Genomic DNA, 10,937 nt, shown 5'->3' with positions numbered 1-10,937 from the left:
CACGCCTACTTTATCGAAGAGGGGTCGCCAGTGGCGCTGCCAACGTCTCGCCCGCCAATTTGGCACGCCTACTTTATCGAAGAGGGGTCGCCAGTGGCGCTGCCAACGTCTCGCCCGCCAATTTGCTAAGGCTTTGGAGGAAGTGGATGGGCTCCACTACCAAGCGGATCTGAAGTCCAGGAAACGTCAAGTGTCTAAGCCACCGCCACAACAAGCATCGGGGTCCTCCTCCCAACCGTCAACTGACAAATAGGTTCATGTCAAACGAACCCGTTCTACCCTCGAGGAGCACATCCAGAAGCGTTGCGCACTTCTTACGCATGCTCGGATCCTTGTGCATAAATCATAAGGATTACAAAAATAAGAGGTGTTCAAAAGGCCACCAAGATCTAAGCAGGTTTGGGTGCCGAATGTTAAGTCATGGCTTCTACCCGACAAGAGACACCAGTCGTATCTCTCGCTCGATTCCAGATCCAAAGCTGGTTCCCAGCTTTCGTCAAGTTCAGATGTCTCTCCTTCTAATCCCGCACCTCCGGTGAAGCTCCACGATAGTATGGACATATCCAAAAGCAAGAAAACTGGTGAACCGCCTAGATCCTTTGCACGAATATCGAGGTAAGGTTCCCATTAGAGAACGCTTGGGCCTAGGGGATGAACCCCGAATAACTCATCGAGCTGGGGGTCACACACACTTTTGCAACAATTTGAAAGCTTCCTATAATAGGAAAACCCCCATTACTGACCACCTCGGACTACGTGTCGAAGTCCAGGAGACCGTTGAGGTCCCGCGCTTACAAAGGCGTAGCTCTAAACGTGTGACTCTTAGGAATGCTAACAAGGCAATAATTCCTTAGAAGGAAACGCATTCATCGGACGATGACGTTATACCTGAGAAGTCATGCCAACACAAGATAAATAGCTCCGGTCATCATGCCGATGAGTTGTACTATCAGGCTGGGGGTATGAACAGATCTCGAAAGAGAGATATTCGGGAAACAGACTTTCATTGTCCGTGTGTCAAGCTTATCAGGGTAGTATTATCAGCATGTAGCTGCCCTAAGACCGCTCCACAGAGGGTCTCGATATTCCAAAGGCTTTCCTCTGAAGCGTCAAAAACGAAGCTGAGGCGTTTCCATAGAAAAAGATCAGCTGCGTAAGATGACGAATTCCCAAAGGTCACTATCAATATGACTGATAAAGGGAAGTCAACGTGAAGTTTCAGTCCCCGTCATTTTTCGGATGTATCCCAACGTATAACTTAGTTTCCACGGGAACTACTAAACGTAGGGACTATCAGAGGATGAATAATGGATTATCCTCGGACGATGAAGCATTAGATGCCAACTCTGCAATCACTTCTGACAATACGGTATCCAACCCAAGACAATCCCGCGACGCACTTATGATCAACACCGAGCAAATGACCAAAATCATCGAGGATGCTTTCGCTAAGCAAAAAGAGAACTTCAAGTTCGAATTGGAAATGGCCATAATGTAGATGAAGGAAGAACATGACCAACAGATTCAGGCTCTCTCCAATCAACTTGGTGAATCCAGCCGTCACAATAGTGCTAACCAAGTAAGTAGCGATTCAGATATGGATGAACATCTCAATAACGTTGATCAGAACACTGGGGGTGGCCCTACTAAAGACAATAACGTTGGGGGTGATCCCACCGAGAATGACAATGTCGGGGGTGGATTTGTCCGACCTTGCAGAAGTAAGGGCCTACTTCCGATCGAACTCAATCTACCGATGGTATGTAAGCCTTTGGATTGGGAACCCATTGATAAAAATTGTAAACCCGCATTGTTCCTCTCAGAAATCATCCAAAGCATGATACAGACGAGGATGAAAAGATGAAAGACCTTGAGAGCAAAATCAACGCTCTGATGTATGCTCAAGAGGTGAAGAAGACTGGTATTCCGTGTCCCTACCCAAAGGAGTGGGAGTCGACCTCGTACCCGGTGAAGTTCAACCTGATCAACTTCACGTCGTTCGACGGGAAGGGCTCACCCACTCAACATCTGATCTACTTCAAGTCTCACTTGGTCATGATCTCCAGTAATGAAGCCTTGATGGTTCGGTCATTCGTTGGCACCCTTCGCGGGCCTGCCTTCGATTGGTACCGTTGTCTCAAGCTTGAAAACGTCAACAGCTGGGACGATATGGAGAGCTCATTTCTCGGCAATTTCTTTGATGATGATACCGATGTATCAATTAGAATACTCTTTGAGGAGAAACAGGAAGACGAAGAGACGATCGACGTTTCATCAAGCGATTCCGAAATAAGGTGATGAATTGTCGAGATCCAGTTATAAAGGACTTCATCCTCCAAACCTATCATAACAATCTATCCATTGATATTTTGGAAGTTATGGGAGTATCACTGTCCAACACCTGAAAAAAGTTAAAGATGCGCGAAGAGCAGGCCGAACGCTTTCTCAGAAGGAAGAAAGTCGAAATAAGCCAACCGACGGCTAACCCTCCGAACTCAAGCTTCGTCTCCTGTGGTAAAGGAAAGGCACCTGCAGCAGTTATTAACGTTAATCATACGTCACAACAATAACCTCGAAGACAGTAAAAGACTTCGGATCCGAGACTCTAAAAAGAATACTCTTTTAAGGACGAAGACGTTCCAACCATTTTCAAATCCCTCCTTGAAAACAACAAGATCAAGCTACCACCTATCACAAATCAGGAGGAAGCTGACAATACTGTGGATCCAAAGTACTATGCGTATCACAGAAGGATCCTTCATCCTATCAAGGCTTGCTTCGCTCTCAAGAATAGCATCCAAACCTTGGTTAAAACCGGCGTCATAACGCTAAATTAAGCCGAACGAAGACTCCGACAAGTATAAGAGTATAAACTGCTCATTCTGACACTCCGAAGAGTATACGAGTATAAACTGCTTCTCCATGTACTCCAACATATATATGAGTCTAAACTGTTTCCTTTCTTTCATGGGAAGTTCCTGGAGAGTGTCATGCCTGGTATTCTTAAGGATAACCCGGTCATCTAACTAAGTACAATGTTAGACCCGATTTCACAAAGGAAGCTGGGGGTGAATGATTCATGTAACGGGAAGTTCCTGAAAGAATGCTATACGGTGTATTCTTAGGGATAACCCGATCACTACAAAGAAGTGATAAATGAGAAACTCTCACTTGGACTCTGAATATTCAAGGGTGAAACACATCTCATTGTCGGGATCAATTCCACCAACTTCCAAGCACTCTTTTACTGAGACGAGATTTGATCACTTCGTTGGATCAATCTTTCCTCACAAAACTCCCACGGTATAATTGTAAAGTGCTTGATGATTCATAGTTCTCCATCACAAAATTCCTCACCGATCAAATCAAATGATAGTAGGACCACTAAAATTCTTTCTGGTCTAATCCACTCAAAATTCTGATGTGTCTGTGTACTCAACATTCTCATTGTTAGAGTCCAGACATAATACTTAGAATTTTAATATCCTGATCGTCGACAATTGTCAAACCCCTCCATGTTAAATATTTGTCACTTAACACCGGAAACCCCCTTTGAGTGATTTGTACGAATCAACACTCCCGCTGTAATTTGTACTCCCACTCTCACTGTCCATTCGGTCAAACCTTCCTACAATAAGGACCACGACCAAAGTCCCCTCTCGATTCTTTCCATGAACGAGAGGTCCACTTCCATATCGATCGATCAAACCTTCCTATAGTTAGGGTCACCTCAAACTCCCGCTTGGTCAAACCTTCCTACAGTTAGGGCCAAAACTACAATTCACTCTCGATAAATGAGAAATTCACCTTTAGTTCGGTAATATTCCTACAGTTAGGGCCAAAACTACAATTCACTCTCGATAAATGAGAAATTCACCTTTAGTTCGGTAATCAAACCTTCTGACAGTTAGGATTTTCACCTTTAGTTCGGTAATCAAACCTTCTGACAGTTAGGATTATCCGAATCTTTTCGATTCTCGGAGTGAAGATCCCACTCTTAGTTTCACTCTTCAAATTCTCGAAGTGGAGATTCTACTTTGAGTTTTCTTTGCAACTAGAGATAGGATATAAAATTCTTCATCTCCAGTATCGGGTTTGTCTTTGCCCCAAGAGAAGACACTACTTTTCAACTCCCAAAATCCGCGTCTTACATGCGCAGAGAATTTTATCATGAATCCTAAGTAGGGATAAGTCACCGCCTAACACGCGTTGTCGGTTTAATCTTTCACTGAGTGAAGAAGACACCAGAATTCAAGTCTGGGGAATTTTGTCCTGAAGCCTAAGAAGGGATAAGTCAGCGCCTAACACGCGTTGTTGGTTAGTCTTTTATCGTAAAAAGGACAAAAACCCACATATTCGATATTGTGGTAGGTTGTTATTAATAACACTATAATTCATACCTTACACGCGTGGGGAATTTTATCCCAAAGCCTAAGTAGGGATAAGTCAGTGCCTAACATACGTTGCCGGTTTAGTCTCTCACCAATTTAAGAAGACACCAGAATCCAAGTCTAAGAATTTTTATCCCGAAGCCTAAGTAGGGATAAGTCAACGCCTAACACGCGTTGCTAGGTAGTCTATTCCCGTGAGAAAGACGAAGTCTACGTATTCAATATCGTAGCACTAAGAGAGTTAACTCTCTTAGCATAACGTCACATGCAGAACGAACTTAAACAATCCGCCTGCAAGTCTGATTCAAACGGTAATCGGTAAAGGCACGTCAAATCCGTTGAAGGCTGAGGATTTGCCAAAAAATTCTAAGTCTACGTCTAATACATATTGTCGTTTAGTCTTTTCACGGGAGAAAGACGAAGTCTACATATTCAATATCATAGCACTAAAAGAGTTAACTCTTTTAGCACAACGTTACGTGCGGAAAGGATTTGAACAATCTGCATGCTAGCCCAACTCAAACGGTAGTCGGTAAAGGCTAATCAAACCCGTTGATGGCTGAGAATTTACCAAAAAGTATATAAATGTGATAGTCATTGATGCACCAGTTCCATTAATTAGTCTCGCGACTCAAGGATCTGACAACTTCAGGATAATATCCATCATACAGATGAATCAGCTTTAATAGTTGGTCCTGTAGCCCCAACATTTGGGACCACCCCGCTCCAACGCCTTAAGAGCCTAAACTATATAAACTCCAGTTAACGTATGAGTATAAACTATGTTTATGCTAGTCAACGCATTACAATGAAAGTCAACGTCGATCGACACGTAGCCCTTAGGTCAATGCAGTCAACGCGTTGCAATGAAAGTCAACGCCGATCGATGTGAAACCCTAAGATCAACGCCGATCAACGCGTAGCCCTAGGTCAATGCCAGTCAACGCGTTGCGGTTAAAGTCAATGCCGATCAATGTAAAATCCTAAGGTCAACATCGGTCAACACGTAGCCCTAGGTCAATGCCAATCAATGCGTTACGATGAAAGTTAACGCCGATCGATGCAAAACCCTGAGGTCAACACGTAGCTCTAGGTCAACGCCAGTCAATCCCGATCAATACGAAACACTAAGGTCAACGCTTGTCAACGCGTAATCCTAGGTCAATGCCAATCAACGCGTTGTGATTAAAGTCAACGTCGGTCAATGCAAAACCCTAAGGTTAACGCCGATCAACGCGCAGCCCTATGTCAACGCTAGTCAACATGTTGCGATGAAAGTCAACACCGATCGATGCAAAACCCTAAAGTCAATGCCAGTCAACGCGTTGCGATGGAGATAATCAGTTAAAAGTCAACTCAATAACATGAGCCAAAACTAACTCACAAATTTCGATTCGAAACTTCGATGACGGCCAGACGATAAACGCAGCGCCAGAAGAACTTCAGCTATTCATCAAAATAGACTAAAAATCAAAGAAGTCAAGGATCGAAGCCAACTACAGGTCCTTTCATACTAACTAAAGGTTGGACCGATCACATCGAAAGTATGTTAGGCTCTTCTATAAAAAAACGAGACTGAAACATTTTGGAGGGGGTATCTGTAGGCGTCTAAAATGCCTATAGGTTCCCGCACGTAGATCAAGATAGAAAGAAGACGACGAACATCACTATCCAAGTCATAGAAGCTTATTTGATGTCGATAAGCATATAAAGTGAGTCGACGACCCGTGTGAAGCAACGAAACTTCAGAATAACGAAAACATGAACTGATCGGGAGCTACACTTCTTTTATGAAACATGAACCACCCCTCGTGTCCTGTTTACTCCACATGTGATTCAACCATGGGAGCTTGTAGATCTCCTCGTCGGGTTTCATACGCACTTTGAATGGTATAATTCTGAGTTCGGACGACGAAGATACAGTGGAAACAAACGAGACGCGCAAAACAGTGCCCCGGATCTTAGCGGAGACACCGCAAGCGTCTTGGCCGTGGCCAAGACACCACAAGTGTCTTGGCCGTGGCCGAGACACCACGGGTGTCATGGCCGTGACCGAGACACCGCGGGTGTCCCATACCCCAAAAAGTTGTTTTTGTTATTTTTACTGTTTTTGAGTTGTTTTTTGATCGTTAACCGCCTGAATTTATTTCAACTAGTCCAATGTTATCCAAGAACGTGATAAAGTGGTTATAACTGAAGATAAGAGTGAATCGATCGTTCTTATTTGAAAATGAAGGTCCCAAAGCCTATAAATACAGCCCTAGGGTCTTCATTTGTAGAGATCTAGAATTATCGAGTGTCGGCGAAGCCCTGCTAAATTGAAGACTAAAGGAGCACGGATTTCAGAAGAGAGAAGGAGATCGGATCGAGTTCTTCAGCATAAAGAAGAAGAGTTTGTCAGATCTGTAGTACCCAGTTCTTTTCCTTGAGATTGCCCCGTTGCGGTGATCTCGAGAAGAGTGGTTATCTCACTGTTCCCGAGATAATTGCTTCGATTTCTTAATTTATTTGCGAATCAACAAAGCTCCGGATCGATCTGATCGTTTGGTAGTCCACGAATATCAACGTCCCCGTCACAGGCCAAGATCCAACGCAAGCAGCGGGAGATAAACGTCCGTTGTGTTTGTTTGAGGAGATTGTAACTTTTAAATTTTCATTGTGTAAGAGTCTTATAAAAAGACTATTTCTTTTGAATTTATTATAACGTTGTAAGAGTCTTATAAAAAATAGGTGAAGGTATAAAACATGCAAATAATGAAAATAGTACAAGAACAGAATATACACAGAAGACGCATGAGAAAAATCAACAAATGAGCCCAACTGAAATAGAATAAGAATATTCCTGAACTGTAATAATGTACCATGTCTCAAATTAAATAGTCAAAGAAATCTCACTAAGGCACATTGTCTCTACAAAATAAAAATACAATCTCTATAATCTCAAAATGAACAACTACTGTGGAGCTCTGTAAATAACTACTAATAAAATAACTAAGATGGATGCAAAGATGCGACTCCATCAACCTGTGACACTCTGTGTGCCGGACTCGCTGCCTGAAAGGGGAGGAAATAACGAGCATCAAAGCGTTAGCGAGATAATCTCCACCGCCCCCAAGGGGAAGGGGTAGGAGTATAAGAAAATAAAGTCAGTAGATATAAGTATAAAATCATTCATAAAATCCTAAATGGAGACTAGTATTTAGAGACCAACAACATGAGAATTAGTACGTCGAGCGAAATAATCCAAACAAGGAAACCCTCATGTGTATACCATGTCTCAAATTATGGATGTCTAAATACTAATTCCAATCCTATGAATGAAACCATTGCATAAAGGAAAATTCTTCAAACCTCAACCAAAAGGAACCATTTTCATAATCTCATATTACCCTCACGTAGATGGCGTACTCGATACATAAATTATTATTAAACAATTGTCTAAATCTCAGACTACCCTTAGGTAGCTGGAAAACTCACAAGGAAAAGTCAGCCTGTTCAAATATCATCATAAACTATATCATGTGCATCATGTACCAAAGTGTGTACTCTACTCATGGATAAACTACATAGAAACATACTACACAATGTACATATGTATGCATCACCACATGCAATAGCTATACTCTTGTAAGGTTCTTACTCAATCGCTCTACGACAATAGGTTTTATCTCCATATTCCGGCTACCTAAAATAACGGTACTCTTGTAAGGTTCTCACAATTACATGTGGGTTCAACTTCCTTAATCAATCGTTCTACGGTAATAAGTTTTATCTTCCTATTTCGGATATGCTCCTAGATGATCATACAATGGTGTATAGGCCCATCAGCCTAACTCAAAAAAACACCGATTATCTTCGAGTATTTGGTACCACTGAGGTCTCATTATGGGAAAAACAACCAAATACTCCGAGTGTGGTACAACCGAGATCTCATTACGGGATAAATAACCACACTGAGCATCCATAACGGATAAACAATGCTTTATTATATGTTATTACACTTTCATCAATTCAACATGTGTCAAGTATCCTAACAATGCATGTCAATACAACATAAACTACGTGTACATGCATATATCTCGGTGTGCGTGTCAAAAAATCTGGTGTTCACCAACACCTCAGGTGTTTAACAACTCATAAGGATCATTATGCAACATAATAAGATAGAGAAAATTCCCAAAAATCAGAAATCAGGGAAGAAAACATGCACGGGCCAATTATCAGACTGGCGGTTGACCGCAATATAGCGGCGGTCGAACGTATAGTGTTTCAAAGGCTGCCCAGGCCTCTGCCTGGCACGCGGTCGACCGCCGCTTATGCGCAGTCGACCGCCGCTTATGCGCGGTCGATCGGCACACGAACAGAAGCCTGTTCTATTCTGTGCAAGTTTTGAATCATTGTGTTCATGCGTGTTTATGTGAACAAAACTTGTTTAATTCGTACTGAAGCATATGTAGAACATTGTAAACATCAAATCAACTTCTCTGGGAAATATCAACATGTGAAACCTAGATAAAATTGCATAATAAGTCATAAATAAACTCTTAAATATGCACGAAACATCAATACGAAGATTAAATCATCTACTCTGTTAAACAACGTCATTAATCATTTTTATATCTTAAAAACACTTCTAAAATTTCGTTCTTAATCTCTTTAACATGAAAAGACCTAGTCTTTATACATATAATACAAAACATCTGCTTTTTATACAAAATTAATCAATTAGGCTCTATAAAGCACATTTAAATCTTATTAAAAACTCTTTAAAACAGGAAGAGGGATTAGCAGAGATGAAACTCGCCTGAGACTTGATACAAAACGTGAAAGATGGAATTCCAATGCTGATGTCCAAGCCACAAACCAAAATCCTTCTTTAAAAGCTCTTATTTTCTCTCAAAAATCAAATTAGGGATTTGTAAAATTGTTTGGTGGCTGCTAGGTTTCAAAAGTATGAAAGAAAACTGAAAACCTCGTGAATATGTGATATATATAACAGAAAAAACAAATATGGGTCGTAAATACCCGAAACCAAGTCAAAACAGAAAAAGCAATGTTCAGGTTTCGCGGTTGACCGAACGGCGGTCGACTGCGGCGATCGACCGGGCTGAAAATTTCCAGTTTTCTCAAATTTTCAGTCTTTTGGTCATTGTGCATGTTTCGACATGTTTCTTTCTCATTCACTGATTTGTTTATACTCAAAATACTTGTTAGAGTACTCATACACCATATAATAATATTTATCTCAATAAATATCCATTTATTATAATTAATCACATAATAATTCAATTTATCAATCATTAACTCAAATTTTTCTGGGGTTTTACATTTTCCCACCGTAAGAATAAGCAATACAAACCATATTGTTCAACCTCTGGAAAAAAATAGATTATATCATTTAAATGAAAACAAATTTAAAAATAGTATCACCATTGAATAAGAGAGAGAAACCTAGATGCAAACAATCTTATAATCCATATATACAACGCAACAATTTCATAATCATATAACTCTAATTTTAATCAAAAACCCTAAATAAATAAATAAAAACCATAAACCCCAACATAAGCATTCTATGCCCTACAATTTTAATTTTAATTAAAGCATACCACACACAAAGGCTGACAATCGCCATAAAGATATCTAATTGATATTAGATTTCAAACCCTAGAGATTGGATTTTGATGAAAATCCTAGATTTAAATGTTGAAGAAGAGAGATTTTTAAATGTTGAAGAATAGAGAAGGGAGAGAAATTACCCTAGAGATATTCTGCAAATTTTCTTGTCAAATTTCAGCCTAAAAAATGAGTTGGGGGGGACTCAGGTAGGAGGAGGAGAAAGAGAGGATCATAGGTGAAGAGAAAGAAATAAATTATGATAACTAAGGGGGAGAGGTTTGGGTGGGTATATATAAGTCGGCAGGCCCACCATAAATAGAAATAGTCGGGGTTGGGAACCCCGACTATTTCGTTACTTAGAGAAATAGAGAAATCACGACTCAGTCTGCTAGATTGGGCTCTGCTAGAGTGGCTTCTAACTAGTCGGTGTGGTCAACCCCGACTAATTAGGACTTCTTTTTCTTAAACGACTCGGTTTCTGGCCTCAATGCTGATGTAGCCGAAACTAGATCTTTTTCAGTAAATAAAACTAGATCGGGTTGATTTTTTGGACTGTTTTGAAAATTTCTCTGATTATTAAATTAGGAATGTTTGCGGTTCACGAGATTTCCATGGGTGGTAGATTTAAAATGACAATCACACACTTTATAATCAAACAGTTGTGATAAAAACTAGAAGTCTCTTTACTAATTTTTTTAATGGAGAGGATCCAAATTCCAATTCAGAGTAGGCATAATTGGTATCTTATCATCTTAAGGGGCCAAAAATACAGCATCGCTGTTTGCACTTTATAATCAAACAGTTGTGATAAAAACTAGAAGTCTCTTTACTAATTTTTTTAATGGAGAGGATCCAAATTCCAATTCAGAGTAGGCATAATTGGTATCTTATCATCTTAAGGGGCCAAAAATACAGCATCGCTGTTTG

This window comes from Asparagus officinalis, chromosome 1 (genome assembly GCF_001876935.1).
Source record: "Asparagus officinalis chromosome 1, Aspof.V1, whole genome shotgun sequence".
Taxonomy (NCBI): Eukaryota; Viridiplantae; Streptophyta; class Magnoliopsida; order Asparagales; family Asparagaceae; genus Asparagus; species Asparagus officinalis.
Note: the sequence above shows the minus strand (reverse complement) of the source record.